At 41.7% G+C, this 24,671-nt stretch overlaps 1 protein-coding gene across 4 annotated transcripts in view; it reads left to right on the forward strand.

Moving 5' to 3' along the window:
- Positions 1-24,671, forward strand: part of PTPRG (protein tyrosine phosphatase receptor type G) — an 823,034-nt gene that overhangs the window by 436,197 nt on the left and 362,166 nt on the right. Inside the window, exon 1 of one of the 4 annotated variants that reach the window (XM_049861695.1) lies at positions 11,032-15,948. The exons of the other annotated variants lie outside the window; for them this stretch is intronic. The gene's annotated coding sequence lies outside the window, so the exon portion shown is untranslated. Of the gene's footprint in view, positions 1-11,031; positions 15,949-24,671 lie in introns of those variants that run through there. 4 annotated transcript variants of the gene reach the window in all.

Raw genomic sequence — 24,671 nt, forward strand, 5'->3', positions numbered from 1 at the left:
TCATTTTTCATATGTACAAGTTTTTAAAGCTTTTTTTTTTTTGAAGAATGAAAATAAAATTTAGGAAATATAGTCAAAATTAGGGAACTTATTGATTCATTGATAAGCCATATATTTAATCATACATCAATCGTGTATGTATATATGATAAATTCTATTTTCAGCAAGTGTATTTTGAATGCCCGGTATGTGCCAGGCACATTCTAGAAGCTGGGACGCTGCAGAGAGTTGTTAGACAAGAGCGACGCTTTCATGGTGCTTATCTTCTGTTTTGGTGATAAAGAGAAGAGACAGCAAACAAGCATGTGAATAAACGAATGTTGTCATTTCACTCATTCTTTCAGAATGCATTCTGTACAGCGCCTTAGCAACAGTGGTTCGTTTAGTGCATCCTGGGAACAAATAACTGGCTGGAAAACAAACTTTTTTTAAAATTGTAAACAGAATTCCAAGTATCACATGGAATCTGCTTTAGAAGGAGTGTGTTATCTTCTCAGGACGTAAAACTAAGTTGATGGGACAGAGAGAACAATTTTATTCTGTAATCACCAAAGTGGTTTGGAGACTTTCCCAAAGAAATTGGCAGGATGGCTTTATAACATAAACCAATACTTAGGATAAAATTAATCTGTAATCTCCACTCAAGTATAAGGTGGTGAATGAAGCTGGAAATGTCACAGGGAAGATCCTTTCTTGTATACTTGGTGACTTTTCTTGGATGGCTCCCTCCATGGACATTGTTTATTCATTGTGGTGTTAGAATTAAGTGACCCTCCTTCCCCGCTGCCCTAGCAAAATGTTAGTTCATGATCAAAACCCCGTGTCAAACGTTGAATTCCAAATCACTAAGCTGCCTTCACTGGAAGGAAGGGATGCAACCTGCTCTGTGTTTCTCCAGGCGCCTATAAAGCCAGTAATTCTACATTCGTGTAAATCTCCTATTGTCTTTATTGCCTTTTTTCCCACTCTTTATTGCCTTTTTTCCCACTCTTTATTACAGTTCCTTTGTCCGTCCCGGTTGTGCCAGAGCTGTACACGGTGGCTCAGCCGGAGCTTGAGGCTTTGTTCTCTCTGCGTGTTTAAAGCCTTTTGATGAACCGCTGGTGGTTCCAACCCACACTATTGTCATTTGATCCTGTATCATCTCATTGACCTAGAGTTTTAGCAGGAAATGCAGCTGAGATTACTGACTCTCTGAATGATTTAGCCTTTTTTTTTTTTTTTTTAAGAAATCTGACTAAAATGATACAGTCGTGTAGTTAATGAAGAGTCCAGGATAACTACTGTGTTAAGGAGAGGTCTTCGGGGGGACTGACATTAATGCCTGGAGAACTTGTGAGTTATGTCTAAGTGGGTTCTCGTAAACCTGCCAGAATAGAGTCTGGGGTGTGCTCATTCCTTCATTGTTTCCGCAGGTATTTATCACGGTCCTACTGTGTGTTCAGTAATGCGTAATAATAACACTGAGAGTAATAATAGCTATCACTTCACATGTGCTATGTTGGCAATACACCATTTTTAAGCACGTCACCTCATTATGGAAACCCTGGTGGTGTAGTGGTTAAGCGCCACGGCTGCTAACCAAGAGGTCGACAGTCCAGATCCTCCAGGCGCTCCTTAGAAACTCTATGGGGCAGTTCTACTCTGTCCTATCGGGTCACTATGAGTCGGAATCGACTTGACAGTAGTGGGTTTGGTTTTGGGTTCACCTCATTATAGTGCTATGAGTTAAACAAACAAAAAAAACTGTTGCCGTCCAGTCGCTTCCAACTTACAGCAACCCTACAGGACAGAGTAGAACTGCCCCGTTGGGTTTCCAAGGAGTGGCTGATGGATTTGAACCGCTGACCTTTTGGTTAGCAGCCAAGCTCTTAACCACTGTGCCACCAGGGCTGTGCTATGAATTAGGTACTATGATTATCCCCATTTTACAGACAAGGAAACTGAGGCACAGTGATTTTAGGCACTTGCCTGGTGAAGGTGAGATTCATCCACCTGGCTGCTTAGCTCACACTCTTCATCACCATGCTATACATGTCTTCTTTCCATATTGAACTTGGCATCTAGTCCAGCCTGGTGCAAGCAGTTTTATTTTCAGACTCTCAAAGCATGAAGCAAAGCTTTTCTTTCATAGCCAAAAGCAAGTCTTTCTTCTAATCTGTCTCATCACCATAGCGCCCAAATGAACAGAGTTCAAAGCAATGAGATTTACGCATAGTTACCATGCGTCCCCACCTGACTCATGACTTGTGTGACAGCAGGGTCTTCCATATCGACTGATGCTTACACGTGACATTTGGTTATCAAGTTTAACTTGGGAAGCACCTTGCATGCTTAACTACCTGCTGGTGAATTTTTTGACGCCATGGAATGTATCAGAGCCAGTGGAGCGCTGCGAGTTAATTACTTGCACGCACGGCCTGCCATGCTGTAAGCAGGTGGCCACCAGCAATACGGGATGAGACACGACTGGAGACACCCAAGACTGGGCTGTGACTGAGTCATCTTCGTCAGTGGGGAGTGAGGGTCATCAAGAAAGTCAGTTCCGGTTCTGTTCTGATGGGATGTTTAGTCTGTGAACCAAAACATTGTTTTAAGCTGGGATGTGCTGATACGGGGTTGTGTTCTGGATGACAGAGATTCACTATTAATTCCGTATGCAAAAAGTGTTAAGATGACTACAGCCACTGTCTGAATTCCCATTCATTCATTAGTTTGTTACTTTATTCACTGAGTTCCCAGTGTGTGCCAGACAGGTGTTCTGTACTCTGTGGGAACAGTGGGGGGCAGCCTGGGGAGGTGGTGTGATTTCCTGTGTAAAACAGATTTAGCCTCTGTATTCTGGTTGGAAGTCAGGGCTACTGGGATTTGTCTGGAAGTAACATTTGTATACATGCACTCTGCTTGTATGTTTATTTGAGGTTACCCTGTGGAGGTCGTTGGCCAGTTTTCTCCTAGTTATTTCTTAGGGTTGCTGTGAAACTTATAGTTGGGGGTTGGGGGTGGGAGGTAGGAGTTGTCACAACATAGGCACAAATTCTTTCAAGTGAATGAATGAAACTAACATTATTGACCCCAAAGGAAAGCAATGTGGGTTTCTGAAGCTTTTGACAAAGTAAACTTGCCTAGAATGGGAGGTCAAGGAAGACTCCTGAACAGGTGACCCTTATGTTGCAATTTGACCACATGCCTGAGACCAGATAGAGACACTGCAGGAATCACAGAGCTGACCTGTCTTTGTATTCCCGGGTAGGCAAAAGGGCCTGTCAGTGTTGGCTTCTATTGTCTGTGATTTGATCTCTCACATTGACCACTAAAGCCTTTTTAACCAGCAAGGCAGAGTTAAATAAACCTCCCTTGGAAAGTTTTTTGTTACTATTCATTTTAAAGCAAGGAAATTGACTCAACGACAATGAGTTTGTTTTTGTTTAGTCTCCATTCTACTTGTCAGAAGTAGTAAGAAATATTAACCTATCAGAGGAATGGTCTCAAGCCTCATTTGAAATGTTAGTAATGCATCAAAACCCCAAGTCTTATATTAGCTTCATTTTAGATATCTAACTTCGTTCCCCTACTGGGAAGACAAGGGCTAACAGCAGCATAATTGATAATCATGTCCTTCTGATCAGAAATGAGTAATGTTCTCCCAGATTTTGTGTACATAACTGCTACTGAACAGTGATTATAAATTTGTCCAATTTGAGCAGATGCTTTCCTTGTTGAATAAAGTGGCCATCTCTGTTTATGACTATTTTTGTTGGAAAACATTTTTTTGAATTAGAATTCTTACATCAAGGTAAATGGGTGATTGTGACGATGTATATATAAACAAAGTTGTGTGTGTTTTTGTGAATACATATGTATTTGTATATATACAAACGGCTTTCTAGGTTTTCTCTGATGAGCATGTAAAACAAGTATTTTAAATAATGATAAGAATGGTATATGACTAACTTTCAATAGAAGATCTTTTTTTAAAATAATTTTTATTGAGCTTTAAGTGAACGTTTACCAATCAAGTCAGTCTGTCACATATAAGCTTATATACACCTTACTCCATACTCCCACTTACTCTCCCCCTAATGAGTCAGCCCTTCCAGTCTATCCTTTCGTGACAATTTTGCCATTTTCTAACCCTCTCTACCCTCCTGTCTCCCCTCCAGACAGGAGATGCCAACACAGTCTCAAGTGTCCACCTGATATAAGTAGCTCACTCTTCATCAGCATCTCTCTCCAGCCCATTGTCCAGTCCCTTCCATGTCTGATGAGTTGTCTTCGGGAATGGTTCCTGTCCTGGGCCAACAGAAGGTTTGGGGACCATGACTGCTGGGATTCCTCTAGTCTCAGTCAGACCATTAAGTCTGGTCTTTTTATGAGAATTTGGGGTCTGCATTCCACTGATCTCCTGCTCCCTCAGGGGTTCTCTGTTGTGCTCCCTGTCAGGGCAGTCATCGGTTGTGGCCAGGCACCATCTAGTTCTTCTGGTCTCAGGATGATGTAAGTCTCTGGTTCATGTGGCCCTTTCTGTCTCTTGGGCTCATAGTTGTAGTGTGACCTTGGTGTTCTTGTTCTTCATTCTCCTTTGGTCCAGGTGGGTTGAGACCCATTGATGCATCTAGATGGCCGCTTGTTAGCATTTAAGACCCCAGACGCCACATTTCAAAGTGGGATGCAGAATGTTTTCACAATAGTATTATTTTGCCAATTGACTTAGAAGTTCCCTTAAGCCATAGTCCCCAAACCCCCGCCCTTGCTCCGCTGACCTTTGAAGCATTCAGTTTATCCTGGAAACTTCTTTGCTTTTGGTCCAGTCCATTTGAGCTGACCTTCCTTGTATTGAGTATTGTCCTTCCCTTCACCTAAAGTAGCTCTTATCTACTAACTAATCAGTAAGTAACCCTCTCCCACCCTTCCTCCCTCCCCCCTCGTAACCACAAAAGTATGTGTTCTTCTCAGTTTATACTGTTTCTCAAGATCTTATAATAGTGGTCTTATACAATATTTGTCCTTTTGCCTCTGACTAATATCACTCAGCATAATGCCTTCCAGGTTCCTCCATGTTATGAAATGTTTCACAGATTCATCACTGTTCTTTATTGATGCGTAGTATTCCATTGTGTGAATATACCACAATTTATTTATCCATTCATCCGTTGATGGGCACATGGTTGCTTCCAGCTTTTTGCTGTTGTAAACTGAGCTGCAATAAACATGGGTGTGCATATATCTGTTCGTGTGAAGGCTCTTGTATCTCTAGGGTATATTCTAAGGAGTGGGATTTCTGGGTTGTATGGTAGTTCTATTTCCAACTTTTTAAGAAAACGCCAGATAGATTTCCAAAGTGGTTGTAGCATTTTACATTCCCACCAGCAGTGTATAAGAGTTCCAGTCTCTCCACATCCTCTCCAACGTCTGTTATTTTGTGTTTTTTGGATTAATGCCAGCCTTGTTGGAGTGAGATGGAATCTCATCGTGGTTTTAATTTACATTTCTCTAATGGCTAATGATCGAGAACATTTTCTCATGTATCTGTTAGCTGCCTGAGTATCTTCTTTAGTGAAGTGTGTCTTCATATCCTTTGCCCACTTCTTGATTGGGTTGTTTGTCTTTTTGTAGTTGAGTTTTAACAGAATCATATAGATTTTAGAAATCAGGCGCTGGTTGGAGATGTCATAACTGAAAATTCTTTCCCAGTCTGTAGGTGGTCTTTTTACTCTTTTGGTGAAGTCTTTAGATGAGCATAGGTGTTTGATTTTTAGGAGCTCCCAGTTATCATCTGGTTTCTCTTTGTCATTTTTGGTGATGTTTTGTATTCTGTTTATGCCTTGAATTAGGGCTCCTAAGGTTGTCCCTATTTTTTCTTCCATGATTTTTATCGTTTTAGTCTCTATGTTTAGGTCTTTGATCCACTTGGAGTTAGTTTTTGTGCATGGTGTGAGGTATGGGTCCTGTTTCATTTTTTTGCAAATGGATATCCAGTTATGCCAGCACCATTTGTTAAAAAGACTATCTTTTCCCCAATTAACTGACACTGGTCCTTTGTCAAATATCAGCTGTTCATATGTGGATGGATTTATATCTGGGTTCTCAATTCTGTTCCATTGGTCTATGTGCCTGTTGTTGTACCAGTACCAGGCTGTTTTGACTACTGTGGCTGTATAATCAATAGAAGATCTTGGTCTCCCATGGGAACATGGAGGTGAGAAATATACATAACATATATCAAGTACGTGCTGTTGGAAGCCGAGTCAGTATAAGGAGTAGGCGTTCTTCACAATGACATGTCAGTCTTGTATGAAATAATTGCTTCTGACATTAAGCTGAATGGGTGATGCCATTTTGGTCATAAGCAAGTTCTATATTTGGCCAAGAAAATGGCCTAAAACCTTAAATGTAAAGAAATCAATTATCAAGTATTTAGGACTCTTAAGTAAAAGGGTAAAACTCGTGAAGGATTTGTGAGGTTTTATTTTTAGGTGTGTATGTGTTTTGTTCTTTTGCATTTTGAAATAAACCAAGTTGTGAGTAGGAGTGTAAGAGGCAGTTTTCTCCTGTTCCCACCGTGGGCTCAGTTACTGTTTTCATGGGTTTTACTCCACTCCCTTTTTCTTTACAGGTATTCATTGTTGTTGTGGTTACAGTCATGGTGGATGTATGATTTCATACCCTGCTTTTTCTACTTTTCATAGCCATTTTCCATTGTTGAGTCATCTCTACAGCAGTATTTTAGAGCTGTGTTTATTCCATCACATGTGTACGCACTCTCACTGTTGGGACAGTTTGTTCTTCCCTTTCTGACAGTGGTGCTTGTTGTTAGGTACTGTCAAGTGTGTACGCACTCTCACTGTTGGGACAGTGTGTTCTTCCCTTTTGACATTGGTGCTTGTTGTTGGTACTGTCAAGTGTGTACACACCCTCACTGTTGGGACAGTGTGTTCTTCCCTTTCTGACAGTGGTGCTTGTTGTCAGGTGCTGTCAAGTGTGTACGCACTCTCACTGTTGGGACAGTGTGGTCTTCCCTTTCTGACGGCGGTGCTTGTTGTTAGGTACTGTCAAGTGTGTACGCACTCTCACTGTTGGGACAGTGTGTTCTTCCCTTTTGACATTGGTGCTTGTTGTTAGGTACTGTCAAGTGTGTACGCACTCTCACTGTTGGGACAGTGTGTTCTTCCCTTTCTGACATTGGTGCTTGTTGTTGGTACTGTCAAGCGTGTACGCATTCTCATTGTTGGGACAGTGTGTTCTTCCCTTTCTGACATTGGTGCTTGTTGTTGGTACTGTCAAGCGTGTACGCACTCTCACTGTTAGGACAGTGTTCTTCCCTTTCTGACATTGGTGCTCGTTGTTGGTACTGTCAAGCGTGTATGCACTCTCATTGTTGGGACAGTGTGTTCTTCCCTTTCTGACACTGGTGCTTGTTGTTGGTGCTGTCAAGCCGGTTCCAACTCCTAGTGGCCCCCTGGGCCCCACGTGACAGAGCAGAACTGCCTCATAGGGTTTTCTTGGCTCTAATCTTTACAGGAGAAGATCGCCAGATCTTTCTTCCACGGAGCCTCTGAGTGGGCTCAAACCACCAACCTTTGAGTTAGCAGCTGAGCCATTAACCAGGACATCACCAGGGCTCCTTTTTTTGGCGTTAAGAATACTTACATGAAGCCTCTCTGCTAACTCTTGTCCTATGGTGAGTTTGGGTTACTTAGGGATGACTTTCACATGTAGACTTAACCATGTATGAAAATTTTTATAGCTATAAGGCATATTGAGAGCCCTGGTGGTGCAGTGGTTAAGAAATCAGGCTGCTAACCAAAACATTGGCAGTTCAAATCCACCAGCTGCTCCTTGGAAACCCTATGGGACAGTTCTACTCTGTCCCACAGATAGGGTCGCTATGAGTCGGAATGGACTTGATGGCAACAGGTTTGGTTTGTGGAATTCACATTGGGAAAATTCTCCCTGAAGTGTCGTGCTCTGTGGTGGTACCTCTGCCAGTGTCTTTAGTTCATCTGCCATTACGCCCTCTGCACTTGTAATTTGCCATGTGGTACGGTGAGCCGATGCAGACTGAGAACGTGGTAAAATCAAGGCACTACCATTTTTGAGTTGTCTTTGGGCTGTTCATTTCAGTCCTCTCGACCTTAATTGCCTCGTCTCTTAAATGGGAGGGAGCAGCGTGGCGAGTGATGGTGGTTGAGGCGGTACTGCCTGCAATTGGTGATATTTCAGAGCAATGTACAGCGAAAAATATGCTGGTACAGTTGGTCAGCTTTAGAGAACATCTGTAGAGTAGTTAGTCATTGAAAACCTTAAGTTGTGAGACATGGTGTCCATACCCCACACATTTCATTGAAAAGTCCACGTCATGTGTGGTTGAATCTAAGAGCACAAATGTGGGTCACAGATTCACCAGAATTTTCATCCCCACACGTCTGCGTAATGGGGATTGTAACATTGCATTTGACACAGGATAGAATGGGGAGTAAAATGAAATAATGCAGCCAAGTGCCTTGATGAATGGATGATTCTTTAATGGTAGACAGTGGTGGCCACATCCCTGGGTGGTACAAACCATTAACGCAGTTGGCTGCTAACCAAAAGGTTGGCAGTTTGAGTCCACCCAGAGGCACCTCAGAAGAAACGCCTGGTGATCTACTTCTGAAAAATTAGCCATTGAAAACCGTGTGGAGCCCAGTTGTACTCCGACACACGTGGTGTCAGTATGAGTCAGAAGCGACTTGATGGCAACTGGAAGTGGTGGCTGTAGCAAGAGTGGCAGTAATTGTATGCACAAAAACGTGTGCTGTGTTGGGTGAGTGGGTGGAGACCCTTGTCCCTCAGTCATGTTCCAGTACGCCCTGGATGCAGAGCTCAGTAAAAAGGAGGCGTGGAAAAAACCTTGAATGAATTTTTTTAATGGAGCAGTGCATAATTGGAATAATAAAGGATAATAAATGTTTTGTGAATGAATTAATTACTCTTCTTGGGGAATTTTAATTAAATACATGAAATAATAAATAACCGTTGGGTACCTAGTAATCTAATACTGAGTTGTGTGATACAAATCGCCTTTCTCTGAGGAAGCACTGAAGGAGATGGGCAAGGCTTCATCGAGAGGGTGGGTCTTGGGAGAGACGGTTGATGTGAGGGTGATCAGGAATAACGTGAGGCAGGTCTGGACTCCCTGCAAGCTGTGCCCTCTCAGAAAGGTTTCTCCACAAACATAGACTGGCTCGGTGCCCCCTCATTCCCTTCATCTTGCAGGTGCATCGTGGGCCCTGGTGAGCACACCTGGCCATCCAGCACTAAAACATTTGGTGTCTGCCAGCTGCTCATGGCCAACCTGGGGAGCACATCACCTGGCCCAGCGTGCTTCATCACGGCAAGGGCAGGATAGTGCTTTTTGCCTTGGAAAGCTACACTGGGTAGATGGTACTCCTTGGAAAGCTACACTGGGTAGATGGTACTCCTTGGAAAGCTACACTGGGTAGATGGTACTCCTTGGAAAGCTACACTGGGTAGATGGTACTCCTTGGAAAGCTACACTGGGTAGATGGTACTCCTTGGAAAGCTACACTGGGTAGATGGTACTCCTTGGAAAGCTACACTGGGTAGATGGTACTCCTTGGAAAGCTACACTGGGTAGATGGTACTCCTTCCTGTTCCTTCTTAGTTACACCTTTAGGATGGGTTTCTTTTATTTTTATTTAATGTAAAGTTTTATTTTGCTAAAACATAAATAACTTACAATGTGTTATTTTAACCGTACAATTTGGTGGCTTTGTCATTTACACAGGCAACACTGTGTAACCATCAATGCCTCCTATTTCCAACCCTTTTTCAGAGGATAGATTTATCTGCACGGGTTAGTGAATGAACAGTGAGGTTGTTTTTGAGATCAATGCATTTCAAAATAATCTGGAGATAATTTTGAGTTCAGTTTTGGGGCCAATCTTTCTCCAGCTATAGCTAGGTCCTAGTCATTCCTTTTCAGCCAGATAATTGTCTATTTGACTTCAGTCATAAATATTCTTCAGCAAGTTAATGAAATGCCACTTTTTTGAACCGTGTAAGATATATCTCCCGATTGCTTGTGTTTATAATGTCAGCTCGTGTTAATTTGATTCATCAGTGTAGGGTCCCTGAGTAACTTTGTGGATGATGTTTAGAAACTCCATGTCTCGTGAGGTAAATGGCAGAATGGTTTTAACTCATCTTCTGACTTATGTGTGTGTTTTAGCAACAGCAAGACCACACTTAGTCTTTCTTGTAAAAAAATTACCATCAAAGAAATCCAGAAAGCAGAGGGAAAGAGCTAATGAGGCCTGAAGAAAAAATAGCCACCGTGTTTTCAAATTTGGTGTTAATATTTGCTACTTTTGAAGCTAATTTAATACCTTTGTCTGAGCCTCAGAAGTAATACTTGAAAGAAAGATACCTGGTGTATATATTTTGCTTTGGAATTCTAGTTGTTACTGGGTAACAAATTTTCCATAAATACGTAAGGGGAGAAACTCTTTGACATAATTAATAGTAAAGGCAGATTAGTAGTGGCAATTTTGATTTTGATTTTAAAGTACAGGTAGCCACCAACTTACAATGTATTTGAGTTACAATGAACTGCACTTATTACAACCGTCCTTTTTTTTTTTTTTATCATCTGTGAAGTTTTTATTGTATGTAAGTATGTATGTATTAGAGAAGCCCTGGTGACGCAGTGTTTAAGTGCTTATCCGGTAACCACAAGGTCAGCAGTTCAAACCCACCAGCTGCTCTATGGGAGAAAGATGTGACAGTCTTGCTTCCATAAAGATTATAGCTTTGGAAACCCTATGGGGCAGTTCTGTTCTGTCCTGTAGGGTCACCATGAGTCAGAATCCACTCAACGCTGATGGGTTTGGTTTTTTTGTTGATGTGTGTACTAAACTATATCTGTAAGTTTATAAAAATGTTTCCAGGTCCTAAAAACAAAGATTGGATTTATAAAGATACAGAGATTTATAAAATGATAGTAAAAGACAATAAAAACTTAAAAAAAAATGAGGTATTCAACTTCCATCAGAACTGACTAAAGACAAAGTTGTCGGAACGGAACCCCTTTAGATGTTTAGAATTTGTCTTTTTAGTTTGAACACCCAAAGAAAGTTCTAGAATCTGTATCTTAAATTGTGTTTAATTCTTGAAGTCACATTGGCAGGTCTGCAATGGCAGGTTAGGAAATAAATACCCAGTGAAGGAATTGGGGCCAAGTTAGCTTAGGTGTGGAGAACTTACACCTGCTGCTTAAGCTAAATTTCCTGAACCTTCTAAAACCCTGAGTTTAATGGTGCCATGTTGGTTAACTTATTATTTTCTGTTCACCACTATTTCATTAATATCCCAATGTGGTTAGAATATTTGTGCACGTTAGTTTCAGGGAGCGCTTGGTTTCCATAAGGGAAGGTTGCTAATTGCAGATGCACCATCTGAGAAGGACACACTTGGGCTTATCTGGTGAAGGATGCCTGAGGAACCTGCTCTCATTGAAACTACATGAAGCCATTCAGTGGGGAAAAATCTTCCCATTTGGCAGAGGTCATGCTGGAAAATGCATGTTTTTATGGATGGTCCATACATGTTGTTTGAGAGCAAGATTCAAAATAGACTCATCTTTTTATTTTCATTGCTCTCACAGTGTTTGCTACCATGCAGGAACTCAAAAATACTTATCCAAAGTAAAAGGAAACTGTAGATTCTGATGAGTAACAGTGGTCCTTGAGCAAGTTATGCCAAACAGTGTTTTCCTAGAAGTTCAGCTGTGTGGTACCCTCGGGGAAGGATGCAGTGTAGGCCCATTTCCAGTTAAAAATCCCTCTCCAGGTCATCTGGTGGGATGGCAATGTCCTACCCCGAGATTGTTGTGATGGCTGTACAGCTCTACAGATGTACTGAAAATGATTGAATTGTTCAAACCTGTGAGTGGGTGTGAACTACCAAACTTTCGGTTAGTAGACGATTGCAAACTGTTTGCGCCGCTCAGGGACCTCAAAATAAGTAAAACCCAAAAACCCAGTGCCGTCGAGTCGATTCCGACTCATAGCGACCCTACAGGACAGAGTAGAACTGCCCGTTAGAGTTTCCAAGGAGCGCCTGCGGATTTGAACTGCCAACCCTTTGGTTAGCAGCTGTAGCACTTAACCACTACGCCACCAGGGTTTCCATCGTATTAGAAGGTGGCTGCTACGGAGGAACAATAAAAGCGGAAGAAAGCTTATTGAGATGGCAGTTGTAGTTTTGAATACCGAGTAGTGGATCTCACTGAAAAGGGGACATTTTTAAGTAAAGATTTCTAGGAGGTGAGTGGTTACTTCTTACCCAGATAGGCTGAGAGCACAGCAGGAAACCGCGTGACACATTCAAGGGACAGCAGAGTGGCTTATACAGAGGGGACCTCAGGGAGGGGAGTAGGAGCTGTGGCCGGGGGTAACATGCGGATCCTGTAGGGCCTTGTACACTGTCTGCGGGTCTGTGACTTATTCTGAATAACAGAAGGTGCTATTGGACGGTTTTAGCAGGTAACAGGTTTTTTAACAGGTTTGCTGGCTGCCATGTTGATAATAGACTGAAAGAGGATGTCTTAGTTATCTAGTGCTGCTGAACAGAACGACCACAAGTGAGCGGCTTTAACAAACAAATTTATTTTCTCACAGTTGTGAGGCAAGAAGTCTGAATTCAGGGTGCCAACTCCAGGGGAAGGCTCCCTCTGTCGGCTCTGGGGGAAGGTTCTTGTCTTTTCAGCTTCTGTGTATTGGCTCCTTGGTGGTCCTCCTGTGGTATGGCATCTGCGTCCCCCAGCTCTGCTCGATCCCCTGTACCTAGTCTGCTTGGTTTATGTCTCAAGAGGGATTGGTTTAAAACACACCCTACTCTTATACTGCCATATTAACATAACACAGAAAACCCATTCCCAAATGGGATTGTAACCACAGGTTTAGGGGTTAGGATTTACACCACGTGTGTTTGGGGACACAGTTCAGCCCGTAACAGAGGGCAAGCCTGGGCATAGGAGATAGTTGCAGTAATACAGAGCAGAGATGATAGCAATGTGGGCCAGAGTGTTTTCAATTAAGGATGGCAAGAAGTAGTCAGCTTCTGGATCTGTTGTAAAGATGCTCCTGTCTGTGGGGAAGAAGATTAAGAAGGAAGGATATATGACTCCAAGTTTTTTGTCCTGAGCCCTTGAAGGATGCTCTGCAGATCATGAAGACTGCTTTGTACCAGGTTCACGATGGGAGAAAGACCTGGAAATTCAGGTTTGCACACACGAGACCTGAGATGCCTCCCAGCACCGGGGAGCCCTGGCGGCACAGGGCTTAAGAGCTTGGACCGCTAACTCAAAGGTTGATGGTCTGAATCCACCAGCCGCTCCTTGGAAACCCTGTGGGGCAATTCAAGTCTGTCCTATAGGGTCACTATGAGTCGGAATTGACTCAATAGCAAAGGGTTTTTCTTTGGTTTGATAATCACCAGTGAAGATGCGGAGTAGGCAAATGGACTGAAGGCAAGGGTTCTGTGCTCAAATGCCCTCGAGGGCCTAGGGCTTCTACATGGGCATCTCACCATGGGTCAGAACCGCTGCTCTTTCAGAAAGTAGCCCTCCAAACTTGCAGATAAGTATTAGGCTGAAGGTACTGGTGATTTCTTTATCTGCCCTCGGTCTTAGGAGAAGCATATGTGTACGCTGGGGTTCAGAGCTCTAGGTAAAGGAGGACTTCTGCTTTCCGCCCAAGAGCAGTGTTGGGCATTACTGAGGTTTTGCTCAATGTTGTCTTTGATAGAGTATCAGTAGCCGATGGAATAGTTGGCTTGTTTTCTCTTGGCATCTGCAATTTGCTTCTCTTTGGGATCTTACCCAAAGAAAGGGGAGCAGCCCTCGTTTGGCATATCCTAACTCAGATTCTGTGTGAGCTATCAAGTACAGTTGATGCTTAGAACCACAGTGGTTTTTAGGCCTGTTCTTGTGACCCGGCCCAGCAAGCGTGGTTAAAGGTCTGCTGCTTAAAGAAATGTCTGTTCTGTATCAAATGGCTTTTCTTTCTTTTTTTTTTTTCTCCTTGTTTTTCTGAGTTAGACGCTTTTGGAGGGAGTTGAGGAGAAACATTAATGCTAATAAATGAAAATGTTTCCTGATAGACACTCAAAAGGTCTAACTTTCCTCTTGAAGAGTGGCCCCACAGTTGAGTTACCAAGGCTGTAGAGAGAATGGAAGCTGATTGTAGCACGTTTCCTTCTCTTTGTCCAGTGTCTTCTCAAAATAATTATTTTTGTCTGCATTAGCAGTTTTATCTGTAAGGAAGGGATTTCTAATTTGCCAGTTAGAGCACTTGTTTTTCACAACCAGGTCCCAACTGTTCTGGAAATCACTAAACATTGTCTCTGGGATGTGAGCTCTTAAACCAAAGAATTCCAGCCAGGTGCATCAATGTGGTGGACAGGAATTCACATCTACTTCATTGTTCAGTGTTGTAGTTCTAGAATCCAGAAGGAAAAATGTTAACCACAAGCAGAAAAAAAAAAAAAATCCTGCTTAGTCAGGAGCTGTGGATCCTAACTTCAGTTTCCTCTCCTCATCGAGCCCATTTTTATGTATCTTACCGAAAGAATACATCACTGCATTGGCCAATCCTGTATCATCTTCTTGTTTCTTCTGTGACTAAAAAATTTTTTTTCACTTCACTGTTTTCTTCTTTTTTTCCTTTTTAGTTCCAGACATGCAAGATTCCACCACAGAACTGTCAAGTCATACTGTGTACTTAGAGTGTTGTCAGGAATGTTTTTTTCTCATGGTTATTTGTGTTACTTAAACAACCTAGTTGGCGAATTGCAGACACAACACAGCCGTCCGCCTTAAGCCAAACTTTTTTCATTTTTAGTAAACAGGTGTTTACCATAGTTATGTACCATGATAGGAAACCCTGGTGGCGTAGTGGTTAAGCACTTGGCTGCTAACCAAAAGGTCAGCAGATCGAATCCACCAGGCACTCCTTGGAGACTCTGGGGCAGTTCTGCTCTGTCCTGTTGGGTCACCATGAGCCGGAATTGACTCGACGGCAGCGGGTTTGGTTGGTTTGGTGCCATGATGCCATACCACTGGCCTTAAAGTGGGTTGATATTGGTATTAATCTTGTGTTACCTTTAAATAAAGGAGCACTGGTGGTGCAGTAGGTTAAGCTCTTGGCTGCTAATTGAAAGTTTGGCGATTCAAACCCATCCAGCGGCTCCATGGGAGAAAGACCTGGCGATCTGCTCCCATAAAGGTTACAGCCAGGAAAACCCTATGGGGCAGTTGTACTCTGTCATATGGGGCCGCTGAGAGTTGGAATAGACTCAAGGGTACCCGACAACAACAGTAACATCGTTAAAGAGGAACACTTTCTTAGTGCACGAGGGTCTGCGGTTTTAATTACACGTCCTTGTGACTTCTCCAGGAGTTTTTTCTTTCCACCGTAACCTTGCGATGTTTATGGCTTTAGTCCTCTCAGATTTACTGTGGAAATTACAGGAGATTACGTCTTGCTGTGACTATCTCTAGGGCACAGAAGCAGTTGCTTACTCACTTTATTTCCCTTTATCTGCCTACGTTGCCCCACCTAGGAACACATGGTTTTACTGAAAATGTTAGTACTTTGGTAATAATAAGTACTTTGTTTGCTAATTATGAATAGCCACGGTCAAAGCAGCCAGCCTTTTTCCCCAGCCTGTGGCCTTGACTGAGAGATCCAGTCCTCCGTGGAGCAGCTGTGCTCAGCCCTTGGCTCTAGACATGCAGTTGACCTTCAGATTTGGCTAACATCAGAATTTCCCACCCCTTTAAACATTACCATGTGTGATGTTTAGTTGGTGGGGCTGTGGAGCCACTGCCTGGGGTCCAGTCCTGGTTCTGCTACTTGTTTAGTTGTGTGATCCAAATAACAAGTAAGTTAATCTTTCTCAACTGCAGTTTAAATAGTATTGCCTCCATTGTCAGTGTTCTGTGAATGTTCGGTGTCAATAAGAAACGGGTATGAAGAATGAGGGTTAAGAGGTACTTACTAGAGGAGTGACATGGGTCAGGGTATTTGAGCCTCAGTTCCCTTATCTACATAACACCACTCATAGGTGATTTGAGAATGATGCCAGGTGACTCCTGTAAAGCACGTAGCATAATGTCTGCAAACAACAGTGTCAGGTCTTATTATTATTCATGGCTATTCTCTTTGTTCCAAAAACACAGTTTCCTTGACCTCACCCTTGGAGATGTTTATATGGGGCTCTGGAGTGTGTGTTTTATTTTTAATCAGGTTCCCCAGTACATAAAGCTCAGCATTGGTCTTTGGGCCAGCATTTGGGAACCCTGTTTGCATAATCCACAGCCATGTTCAGTGGGCCAGCCACAGCTCATCATTTAAATTCTGAAATGAAAGTGTGTTTCACTTAAAAATAAATCCCCAGGTGTTTTTCCCCAGGACACTTTGTTTATGGTGGCCAGGTTCTTGGTTGTCAGTTTCAGTCGATGCCTTCTGTAACTCATGAATTTGTTTCCTGTCCATTAATGAAACTTAGTAGATTCTTAAGGTTTATGAAGATTCTTATCTCACTTTTTATGTTGATTAGACAGAATGAAAAACAAGAAATCTAGCCATTTTTGTGTTCACTGATTTGTTCTTTTTAATATTCCCATTGTTAACCATGTTTATTTCATGTAACCTCTATTTCTCAAATGACTGTTTTTCCAGTAGTTATTAAGTTACAAAGGTTAAGAACTCAGAGGGTGTCCTGCCTTCAAAGAACTCTGTTCTGATATTCTACGAGTAAAGTCTATTGTTATCACCCCTTGAAGTGCCTGTAAACCAAAAAAAAAAAAAAAAAAAAACCCAAGCCTGTTGCCATTGGGTCAAGTCGATTCCGACCCAGATCTACTCTATAGGACAGAGTAGAACTGCCCCAGAGAGCTTCCAAGGCTGTAATCTTATGGAGACAGACAGCCTCATCTTTCTCCTGCAGAGGAGTTGGTGGATTCGAACCGCCATCCTTTTGGTTAGCATCCAAGTACTTAACCACTCTGAGTGCTCACCACCACAGCATCTGTAGTGCCAATAGTGAGTTAAAAACATTGCTAGATTTTTAAGTGTAACTGACATTGATATGGAAACCCTGGTGGCATAGTGGTTAAGTGCTAGGGCTGCTAACCAAGAAGTTGGCAGTTCAAATCCGCCAGGCGCTCCTTGGAAACGCTATGGGGCAGTTCTCCTCTGTCCTATAGGGTCGCTATGAGTTGAAATCGATTTGACGGCAGTGATTCTGGTTTTTGGACATTGGTATTTGGATTTTAGTAAAAGCCTTGACAGACTATCTCTTGATATTGCTGAGAGTCGAGATAGAGAAGTGAGAATCCATGAGAGATTAAAAACCCTTCCCAGGGAATTCCGCGTAATGGATAACTGCTGTGATGGAGAACTCTATCTCTGGCCTTTTGAGCATTTTTATCAACAACTTGACAAAGGAGATAGATTTATTAAATTTGTGAATGGCAAGTTGTGGGGAGACATAAGGTCAGAAATTGGGTTACAAAATCAGGATCTACCAAGTTCTCGAAAGGTAGGAATGATGGGTGAAAATAAAATCTGATGTAGCAGTGAAGAAGAAACTGGTAGTGCAGTATCCTGGAAGGGTCGCCCAGACTTGGGTCAGCGCTTTTACAGCTAGTGACTCCCAGTTTCCCGTTCGGAAAAACCAAAACCAGTGTACTAATAATTTACAGGGATTTCATACGGGATTAAAATATAACAGTGAAGAACATAATGAGGTCTCAGTAATACTGGCTCCATTTCTATTTATCTCATTTTTAGGTTGAAATAGAGCATCTGCTTTAAGAAACATCTGGCTTCACAGTCACACGAAAAAGACATGAGGATCTTTGTTGTCTACATAATTCCATGATGCGTTATTGCGCAACCTTGTGTTTTATTCTTACCTCCACCTAGAAAACTTTTTAGGCATTCTTTCTCTAGTCATCCCCCATGGTATTTAAACACCATAGATACACTGATCATGTTCCATAAGTATGTGTATGCTTTATACGTGAAAAATATATTTATGCCCCCACCCCCGCCGAGAACCACTTTGCACCTCATTGTGGGCGATGCCATCCCCTTGGAGAATACATGCCAAAAGGGAACAGGACCTCAGGAGTTTCAGATTCCCTGGAGAAATTCTGAGGTCAAGATCACAGAAGTGTGTGTATCCCGATCTTTTTAATAGATATAATTTTTTAGTGACAGAAGTACCACATATGTATATACTCAAAGTAAATGCCGTCGTAGACGATGGTAACGTCTGTTGACCCCACCCCAGAGGTAACCACCATTAACAGTTCAGCAATTTTGTCTCAGTCTTTGTATATGTTCCTGTCACTGGTTTTGATTTACATTTATTTTTTCTTTATAGGATATGACATAGTTCTGAAATAATGGCCCTGCAAGTGCTTTTTTTCACTGAACGGTGTCAGATACTCCTTAAAAAAAAAAAAAACCTCCTTTTAAAAATTCTGTATTTTTTACTTCATTTATATATATATATATATTTAGTATATGTAATTTTATAACATATAACTTTTAATATATTTACATGGTTCAAAGTTCAGAAAGTATAAAACAGTAAGTAGTGAAAAGCCTCCCACTCCTATGTCCTCTTTCTCTACTATTGTTATGGTTTCTTAAATATGATTCCAGAGGTATTTTATGCAAGTACAGATAAACATATATGGTTATTTATTTTCCCATTTTGTAAACACACACAGTAGCATAGTGTACACACTGTTCTGCACATTGGTTTTTTTACTTAACAGTGTATCTTGGAGGTTGTTCCATTTTAGCTTAAGGAGGTTCTGTACCTCCCTCCATCCTCTCCCCTCCAATTCCAGGGTATTTCATTCTATTGATTTACCATAATTTAGTTAGCTAACTCCTTGGTGATGGATATTTAATTGTCCCCAATCTTGAATATAACTATCAATGCTTCCACAAATAACCTTAACGTTGTACAAATATGTATAGGATGAACACCTTGGTCAAAGGGGTACACTTTGTAATTTTAATAGTTATTGGCAAAATTTCTTCCATAGAGATTGTACCGATCTTCCAGTAGCCATAAATAAGAGTGCGTATTTGAACTCAAACTCCCTAACAGTGTATAATCAAATATTTTCATGTTTGCAGATGTAGGAGGTGAAAATCCCACGTATGTAGTTTTAATTTGTATTTCTCATTACAAGGTAGGTAGAGCAACTTTTCCTGTACACGGCCATTTGTGTTTCCTTGATTTGAACTATTGGTTCATATCCTTTGCTTATTTTCGTACGGAATTTTGGGTTTACCTGTTTCTAGAATCTCTTGATATATGAAAGAGCTTTTCCTTCTGTGCTATGAATTACAAATACTTTTTTGTTTGTCATTTGTCTTTTGCTATTTGTTGTGGTGATTTCTGCCAAACAGAAAATTAATTTTTTAAATGTATTTGATTTTATCATTCTTTTCTGTGATACATAGAAATGCTTTTCCTACACCAAACTTTCCCATGACTTTTTCCAGTACTTGTATTTATTTATTTTAAATATTTAAGTCTTTGATCCTTTTGGAATTTATCCTAGAGTATGGCTATCTACTTTTGAACTGGCGAGTAATACTGGGTAATGTTGTTTGCGAGTCCCTACAAATGAATATTTTTAAGTTATTACCAATTCTTTCGCGTTATAAATACTGAAGTGTTGTATCCCTTCTCGTGTACATATGTATTTTCCTAGAATCGTTAGTGTGAACTAGAATTGCTGGGATATAGAATATCACATGTACACATACAGGTGACAGTAACCTATATGACATTCCTGCTGGACAAGTATATCTTATGGTGTTTTAGAACAAGGGTTGACAAACCTTTTCTGTAAGGGCCAGATGGTAAATATTTTAGGCTTGGCTGTCTCTATCACAACTACTCAACTCTACTTTCATAGCGTGAAAGCAACCATAGACAATCTGTAAGTGGATGTGTGTGGCTGTTTTCCAATAAAACTTTATTTTTATAAAAACAGGCCGTGGACTGGATTTGGCCTGTGGTCCATAGCTGGCTGACTCCTGTTATAGAGCATGATTTAATGCCACAGATCTGGAACTGACTCTTTGGTCTGTCACTTCTTATATAAGGGCCAGTTTTCTAGCTTCTGAGCCTTAATTTCCTTATCTGTAAAATGGGGAAACCAGTATATATTTAATAAGAGTTGTTATAAGGATCAAACAAATAAAATCTAGCAATTTTCATCTCAGTGCCTGGTACATAGTAGATATTCTCCAAATGGATGATGAATCATTGATGTGATTCCTCAGTCATTTCATAGTAGGGCTGGGACTAGGGCGACAACAGCCTCAGCCATTGAGCAATTATATATATGTGCTCTAGTGCAAGTTTACAAATCAAGTCACTCTCTCATACAAAAATTTATATACACGTTGCTGTATACTCGTAGTTGCTCTCCGCCTGATGAGACAGAATACTGCTTCTCTCCTCTCTCTCTTTTTCGTGTCCATTATGCCAGCTTCTTACCCCCTCTGCCCTCTCATCTCCCCTCCAGACAGGAGCTGCCCACATAGTCTCATGTGTCTACTTGATCCAAGAAGCTCACTCCTCACCAGTATCATTTTCTAACCCATAGTCCAGTCCAATCCCTGTCTGAAGAGTTGGCTTTAGGAATGGTTCCTGTCTTGGGCTAACAGAAGGTCTGGGAATCATGACCTCTGGGGTCCTTCTAGTCTCAGTCAGACCATTAAGTGTGGTCTTTTTATGAGAATTTGGGGTCTGTATGCCACTGCTCAACTGTTCTCTCAGGAGTTCTTTGTTGTGTTCCCTGTCAGGGCAGTCATCGGTTGTAACCAGGCACCATCTCGTTCTTCTGGTCTCAGGCTGATGTAGTTTCTGGTTTATGCGGCCCTTTCTGTCTCTTGGGCTCATAATTACCTTGTGTCTTTGGTGGTCTTCATTCTCCTTTGCTCCAGGTGCGTTGAGACTAGTTGATGCATCTTAGATGGCCGCTTGCTAGCGTTTAAGACCCCAGATGCCACTCTCCAAAGTGGGATGCAGAATGTTTTCTTAGTAGATTTTATTACGCCAATTGACCTAGATGTCCCCTGAAATCATGGCCCCTGGCACAGTGGTTAAGAGCTTGGCTGCTAAACAAAAGCAATTATATTTTAATGTAATACTTCTAATTACTGAATTTTGTTTTTACCTCAGGCCCCAAAATGGTTTTACACACTATTACTGATCCTTCATTTATTTAGATATTTTGTTCATCATGAACTTTTTTCCTTTTTTTGTGCATTTTAAAAACATATATATATAGCATTAAAATATCATTTATCTTGATTACTGAGTTTTTTGGTGCCCCCTTAAGTTTTGTGCTGGAGGCAAGTATCTCGCTTCCTTGCCTTAATTTTGGCCCTGTAATAGATATTTATTAAATGCCTTCTGGGTGATGTATAAACAAAACAGAGACTCTGACGGCACGGAGCTTATTTCCCATGGATCTTGTACCAGGAAGAGAGATTACCGAGGTCGAGGAAATAGAGAATAGATGGGATCCTATCGCTTTTGTCAAGGAAGGCCGCCCTGATTAGGTAGAATAAAGGGCTTTGTTAATGTTCTTTCTGCCATTGTTATATTTGCTAAACCCCTCTAATTGCCTCTTGTACTATAAGTTTACAGAAACAGAAAAGTAAAAGTTGAAGTCAGCTGCTCACAGTGTGACAGAGACAGGGCTTCCGTTCTGTTGTGTCGGCTTTACCTCATAAATGTGGCGCTTTGTGTCTAGACAGTTCCCCAGATAGCGTTTAATAGTTAATATGTCTTGAGCGTACATTTCTCCTCTATAGTTGTCTCAGGAAGGGTCTTAGTCACCACATCTGCACTCTCTGAGGCATTTCCCGGCCCCACACCCGTCCTCACCAGGCCCCTCAGCTGTTGAGTAAGTACCTCATAAAACTGTTTTTAATTTCTTGTTCTTTTCCTCTCAGCCCTTGTGTCAGTGGGTTGGAATATAGACTCTTAGCCCTCCCAAACAGCAAACTCACAAATTCTGTCCCCAGAATTTTCCCCCCTTTGTCGTCTTGTGATTGGAATTTCTCATGAGCCTGAGCTGCTTACATTAAACAAAACATTGTGGAACATGATGCTGATAATAGAGACCAACCGTGTGGAAGAGGCCTTCCATACAAAGACAGGAAACCCCAGCCTTGTTTAAACCAGACCTTGAGCATCAGTTTTGTTTCCTTTCCTGGGATGCAGCTCTGACCTTTCAGAATAATGCATGGTTACCCAGCAAGTCTTCCTGCCCTTAATGTCTTGAGCTGTGGGTATTTGCTGCAGAAGACTCAGTGAGAGGCAGCTGTTCCTATAAGGGGTTTCAGGGGTTCCTATCCCATGACTCCTGTGTTACCAGAGTAAAAATTTACAGCAGAGGGCTTTCGAGCTTGTTGCCTTCCTCTCCTCTTGTCTAAATGAGATCTTTAAACCTTTACCCAGGTTTACCCTCTTCTATAGGGAGGAGAGGGAGAAAGAGAGAGGAGGGGAGGAAGTCAGATGTCATCTGATATATTCCATTCAGCATACTTCCTCAATTTTTATCATTGTAATTTGACATTTTTATCTTAGTGATGAATGTAGAAAGCATTGAATAATTTAACTGTTGGTCTTTTTAAACTAACATTCTGATTATATCCTATTTGTTAGGTATAAATAGCAGAATACTTAAGCTGGTTCAAATGTAAAGGTACTTAAAATGGAAAAGTCTAGAAATATAATTTAAATTCAGGCATGATTTGATCAGGCCCCCACCTCTGTTTTTCTTCCCTTCTTTTGCCCCTGCCCTTTTATATGTCAGCTTTGGCCTCCAGCCTGTTCTCTTCTGGTTGCAAGTCCACTCCCTCCTCCTTCTCTGTTCACATTCAAGGGAGGGAAGCGGTATTTTCCCTCACCAAAAACCAAAGTCAAGTCCATTGCCATCGAGTCAATTCCGACTCATCTAGTCAATTCCGACTCACAGCAACCCTGTAGGACAGAGTAGAGCTGCCCCATTGGGTTTCCAGGGTTGTGAATCTTTACAGAAACAGACTGCCACGTCTTTCTCCCCTGGAGCAGCTGGTGGGTTTGAACTGCCAGTGTTTCCATAAGCAGCCAAGCCCTTTAACCACTGTGCCACCAGGACTTTGAACAAAAGCCTAGAGCCTTGCTTAGAATGGTACAACCTACATCAGTCCCTCTGACCACAGAAATCCCATGTGCTGATTGGTTTAGGCCTGGCTTAACACCCAATACTGAGCCAGTCTGCTCTTGGCAGTCTGCTGATAGCCAAATGCCAGTCAGGCTCCTGGAGCTGGGGGAGGTGTCACACCATCTAAACCTTATTGGGGGGGGGGGTGGTTCCCAGGAGAAAGTGTAGTAATGTTTATTGAGTGCTTGTTTTTGTTGTTAGTTGTTGCAGAGTTGACTCCATCTCATAGCGACCTTAGGTAAAACAGGACATGTTGCTAGGTCCTGTGCAATCTTCATGATCACTGGTAACTTAGGATGTGCCAAGTACCGTGGTTCTCTGTGTGATCATTCTGTAATCCTTGTCATATCCCTATAGTTACTTTTAAGAACACATCAACTGGCGTTGGATGTTGGTGGACTGTCAGCAAATGTCTCTTCTGCCTGTTGGATGTTGGTGGACTGTCAGCAAATGTCTCGTCTGTCTGTTGGATGTTGGTGGACTAGGAGCAAATGTCTCGTCTGCCTGTTCCTTTCTTCAGGTGTTCCAGGAAGCCCTCTTAGAGAATTCAGAACTCTGAGTTTTAGAGATGATCTAATGTAACTCTTTTGCATATAAGAAAACTGAAGCGTTAAAAGACATGAGCACTGCCACAATGAACTCTGCTTTCCAGAGTTGAAACTGGAACACAAAAAACAAATAGTAACATGTCTGTTACCACTTGCTACACCATGGCCCTTGACAGACATTGCTAATTGGTCTCATCTTTATTGATAAGCAACATCCAATCTGTGAGTCATTTGGAGATAGCACGTGAGCTATGGTCAATTTCCTATGCTTGAACTGGAACTCAAGTTGCTAGCCTCCTTGCATAGTGCTTTGTCCAGTATGGCTTTTGATTGATCTTTTTAGGACTTGGATGATTTTCTATACTATGATCTGTGTGGACAGTCAAAATTTTAAACAGACAGATCTTTTTCAAATGAAGTATACTGACTGCTTGAAAACCTACCAGACTTGAAGCTTGAAAACTTCATGTACAGACCAGCCTATCTCCACTTTTAAAACACCTAAGGTGTTTGACTTGAGAATTGTGACTTTTTTGCTAATAACTGAGATGCTTGTTATAATCAATTCCGTGTTGGGTCTACAAGAAGCAAAAGTGATGTTGGCCCAACTTTATGCTAGTTGGATTTTGAGTGGATAAACTATCCCAGCTGCTGATGGGAATTTTCATTGGATGTTCGGATGTGGGGCAGATTTGACCTGAAAGACACAACTTTTAAATCCCAGGTAGAGTCTAAACATGTGTACAGACTGTGCCTTTGAAAGCTCTTTAGAATCCTCCAGTCCTCGAAGACAT

This window comes from Elephas maximus, chromosome 20, assembly GCF_024166365.1.
Source record: "Elephas maximus indicus isolate mEleMax1 chromosome 20, mEleMax1 primary haplotype, whole genome shotgun sequence".
NCBI lineage: Eukaryota > Metazoa > Chordata > Mammalia > Proboscidea > Elephantidae > Elephas > Elephas maximus.